The sequence below is a fragment of the Montipora capricornis genome, chromosome 4, assembly GCF_036669925.1.
Source record: "Montipora capricornis isolate CH-2021 chromosome 4, ASM3666992v2, whole genome shotgun sequence".
In the NCBI taxonomy this organism is placed as follows: domain Eukaryota; kingdom Metazoa; phylum Cnidaria; class Anthozoa; order Scleractinia; family Acroporidae; genus Montipora; species Montipora capricornis.
This window is the reverse complement of record NC_090886.1, coordinates 22,258,087-22,263,086: the sequence shown is the minus strand read 5'-3', so window position 1 is coordinate 22,263,086 and position 5,000 is coordinate 22,258,087. Positions and strand designations below refer to the sequence as shown.

At 38.1% G+C, this 5,000-nt stretch overlaps 1 long non-coding RNA gene across 1 annotated transcript in view; it reads right to left on the bottom strand.

Annotated features, from left to right (window-relative positions):
* Nucleotides 1–3,817: 3,817 nt before the first annotated feature.
* Nucleotides 3,818–5,000, bottom strand: part of LOC138044535 (uncharacterized) — a 2,172-nt gene continuing 989 nt past the window's right edge. The window contains exon 2 of the long non-coding RNA XR_011131458.1: nucleotides 3,818–3,993. This is a non-coding gene — a long non-coding RNA (uncharacterized lncRNA). The remainder of the gene's footprint in view (nucleotides 3,994–5,000) is intronic.

The window sequence follows — 5,000 nt, the reverse complement described above, 5'->3', positions numbered from 1 at the left end:
GCCTTGCGAAAAAGTACCAACTAAGTCTTCTGAACAACTAACAGAAAGTGAAGAGGATAAAGAAACAAGTCGTAAAGTGGACGCCTTTTTTCAAGACAAAGGTCATGACCCTGAACAGCTAACTAAAAAGCATTTAAGGATAAATCAGTCCCCGCTGGTAATCTGCGCTTTGGAAAAATTTCAAAAGTCCGTATTAGAAAGTAAATGCAACAAGTGCAACAATTTAGGGACGCTACAATTTTCGAAACTAAGTGAACCGAAGACAGGAATTTTGAAGCTGGACTTCGTTTGTTCAGAGTGTAAAAAAGAGTGGACCATTTGCACCAGCGACGAAATTATACCGACTCGATCAAAACCCAAAACTTACCTGACGAACTACATCCTTCTGACATTCATTGTTTGTGGCCTGTACTACAAGGACTACGACCATGTTCTGGTCACTCTTGGAATAAGCCACTTCAGCGAAAAGCAATGGATTCGAGTTATTGAGTGGATCGCCCCAGAAGTGGAAAAAATGGCCAACTGGAGCGTTGACCAGGCTCGCAAAATTATCCGAGCGCGCGGAGATGAAAAGAAGTTAGAGGTCATGTTCCATGGGTTTTATCTTACTAGAGGTCACTACTCCAATAACGCTTCGACTACAATGCACGATGCCAAGACAGGCAACATAATCGGCTACGCTCACAGAACGAAGCGAGGACAAGGCGCCAACTGGGAGGGCACATCTGGCGGGGCAGAAGGGAACATGCTCGACGAGATACTTGCAGATCTGATAGGAAAGGAAAAGATGACGATAACAAAAGCAGTCTTAGACAAAGACGCTGCATGTCACGAGGTGTTGCTATCAAGAAGCCCAGAAACGGACATTGTGTACTGCGGCAACCACACTGCCAAAACTTTCCATGCAGACTTGGAAAAAGTAAAAAAGACCCCATGCCAGGTAAGTGCGGAGTACATCGAGTTGCAGTAAAGTAGCGTGCAAACTGTAGATTTCAGTACTACAGTTTGGCGTTTCCGATATGTAGAAAGTGTATTACTCGATACTTAGTAAATGACACCGGTGACATAACTATTGCATTTACTTTTCCGGGCGGTTCACAACCGTACAAGACTACACATTGAGGTAATATTACTTCAAAAAATGGTTAACAAGATGCGGACCCCTGTGGAAACACCCGTTCTGCTCAGTTATTGAGTCTTTGCCACTCAAGAAATGAGCAGTAAAGAATGATAAAAAGGACTGATACGCCAAAAAAAATAATGATGAATACTTACCATTCACAGTGCAAGAGCCTTGGTTTGCCAAAGTGCAAAAGAATGTCAGAAGGCATGATTCAAAATGCCAAAAAATGCTTAAAAAACTTAACAAAGTGTGAAGAGATCTACTCATCAGAAGATCCACTGGTTGATTTTGGAAAGGCAATCATGAACTACTACCAACACTACACCGATGACCACTCTTCGACATGGTGCAGGCTTCATAAAAAGGTAACCAATAGCAACCTAATAAATTTTACATGACTTGTGAATGCAGTTACCACTGTTTGGTGAAAGAGATTGAAAACTCTAATATACAGTGTGTATGAACATTAAAGTCCCTGTTTAGCTAAGAATAAAAACAATACCATTGGGGTAACAATTTTTTTTATCTTAATGAACAGGAAGACGAAGAAGGTAAACCCTACCACTGCAAACATTCATTTACATGCAAATCCCAACTGAGTGAACTTAAAAGTGTACTAGAAAAGATGGCCACAAGACCTGAGGAATATATTACCTTGGAGGGACGAATCACTAACAACATCCCTGAGGGATACCATGGCATCGCACTTGCATACAGGGGGAAAAGGATTGACCTTGGGTCTGTACACTACCAGTGTAAGACAAACATGTCAATACCACACAAGGTCACTATACCTACTGTACACTACTATATTTACTGTCAGTAACACCTAGAGTAGCTACGCACAAACGTGTATGCAGATCGTAAGAATCATTAATAAAGATGACCTTTTCCCTTAAAATGGAATACAATACAACTCCTGTTTTGATCTCAACTTTCCAAGGTCTCATGTAAAGCTATTTTTATGCATATTTCAAAAGAAATAGGATGTGAGTTCATGATATAACATGATGTACTTTTCAGTGTGAAACTTCACCAAAATATAAGAACATTGCAATAGTATACTGAATAAATGTATTACTATTTCTTTATTAGAATATTGGTCCAATATGGATAGTTCTCTTGTTCCAACTACTTTCAATGCCAATGCCAAAGAAAGCCATTGAGTATGTCATTCAACGTCAAGAACAATTTGACGAAGACATCAGGAAACGAAATTCACCAGATTACCAAAAGAAAAGGTTAATTTTTGTGTCACTATCCTTTCAATGTGTACACATGTATACACTGTATGTATTCATCCTAAGCTTATTTCATTAAGTTGTTTAATAGAAGGTACTGGTACTGTTTACATAAATAACATAATACTCATCTCATGCATCTTTACTGTATGTACATGTACATGTAGAAATGAAAACAAAAGGAACAAGATGAAAAAACATGAGAAAGAGAAAGAATATATGACATCCCTGAAGGCTGTTTCCATCACAACAAAATACTCTGCAGGTGGATGTGATGACAACAGCTCTGAATCAGAATTCAGTGATAGCAGTGACATTTTCCCAGAGCCAGACTGCAGTGACAGTGTGCCAGTGACAGACAGCAGCGACGATGAGCGTGGAGATGAGCTACAAGGCAATCCTTCCCTTTGTATTTCTTGTATGATTGTGAAGGCACCGGTGGATTCATTTACAAGGACCACATTGTAGAAATTGCTGCAGTGCTGCAACCACTTGCCAACAGTGTGGAAACTCATCTGGAAAAATCTTTCCATTCATTAGTCAATACCTCCAGAAGGATAGCAGCCCCAGGTAGAAACAATGTTTTAGAGTAACTCCCATACAAAGCCTACCTTTAGGTTGCTGTGGAGTTTAGTTTCAATCAAGTCATCAGCTACACATGACATTGTGTACAAAATTAATTATTTTCCCATCAATAACAATACTAATAAACAATTAATTAATAATTGAAGGGAAAAGTACTACCAATGATTTTTAAAAAATCTGACGATAATTTGTGAAACAAATGCATGTGACAAATAAGCTCTCTGGACAATGGCATACCTTTGCTGGATACCAACAGTTATTGGAATATCACTGCATTACAAAATGTACAACATTATTCAGCCATATTTTTATTCCTATAATAAAGGTTATTTTTTGCATATTATTTAGGTCAGTTTCATTTCTAATATTTTAATAATTTTATATTACCGGTAGCATGCGAGAACAGACACCTTTCCAGGTTTTTGTTTCACACACCGCAAAAAGATTTCTTTTCGAGGCAGGTGAAACAAAAGCCGGAAAAGGCATCTCCTCTTGCAGACTACTTTATAACCACTCTGTGCCTGTTTCCTTTCAGTGGTCAGAAAATGTGGCATAAAGCAAACCGACCTTATCCAACAACCAAAGCTTTCTGAAGTTTTGCCTAGATTTGTATCATGGCTTACAAATCTCACAGAGGAAGTGTCAGCAAAGACAAACAAAAAATACTTCCCAGGTAATTTAGAAAACAACTAGAATTGTAGCACACAGTCAGTATTATGGTTGTTGAAGCAGTTTTTTGTGAGGTGTAGTGGTTACAAGTGTTAGCATCTACATTGTAAGAATTACACACAGGTACGTTTCAGTGATACAGGTTACATGTACATGCATCCCACCAAGATTCTTACCAGTAAAACAATTCAAATCATTGTTTTGTGTCAAAATCTTTTATTTTCATTTCTATTTAATTCCTAGTACTTCTTGCACACAATGGGTTTGTCTATGACTTTCCTCTTCTTTACATGGAGATCGAAAGGAGATATCCATAGCTCACCACCAAGCTATTTAACCACATCTTCTTTGGGGATACACTGTTCAACTTGCGAGCTGTAAGTTTAGATCAAACAAAGTAAATAGTTCACATTAAACAATAATGTGGCTTTTAGAATATATTAATAATTAATTAATGACATCAGAATTTAAACAATAAAAAATATGTAGTGATTTGAGTTGTACTATCCAAAATGTATATAAATTTACAATTTTGTTTGTTTCATTTTACAGCTGAGGAAACTAGGGAAACTTCCCCTAGATAAAAAGCAGAAGCTTGGCATGCCAGCATTGCATGCCCTGTACTTTCCTAATGCACAATTTAAAGGTAATTAATGCTTCCCCAATACACAAAATGATGGTAGTTATTATTGAAAAATCTCTTTACATGTAACTCAAAAGAAGAAGTTGCATTTATTAATCTGGTTACATATTCAGGGAGAGTAAACTGTAAAGACCTGAATTTGGGAAGTGAGCAAAAAATAAGTACAAGTCCATGGTGAAGTTTAGAGAAAGGACCAAGCTACTACTGCTGAAATTTGGAAGTGCAATATCTGGCATGATGGCCAAGAAAATTGCCACAGAGGGATTTGATTGCATTGGCAACTGTATCGGTCTCAATTTTGAGCCCTGAGATGGCTTTTTAAATACTATGCCTGTGTTAAGCCTGCAGCCTTGTCAAAAAAAAAAAGGCCAAATTTCTCTGGAGGCCATCTCTGATTACAATGCGGGATTCCGCAATGGTGCAGTCTGGTGGAAACACTGCATGATAACAGAAATAACAGTACATACAGTAGTAACACAGGATTAGTCACTTGTCTCTGAACTCAATGGTAAAATGAAAAGCAATCATACGCGTAACTTGTACAATGTTCTATATTCTAGCTCACAGAGCACTGGCTGATGTAGAGGCAATGAGGGACGTGCTATTTTACACACAGCTAAAAGATCTTAAGGACCAACATGAGCAATTTTTACGCCGTCCACTTGAGCAAAAAAATAAGGACAAGTCCATGGTGAAGATTAGAGAACGGACCAAGCTGCTACTGCTGAAATTTGGAAGT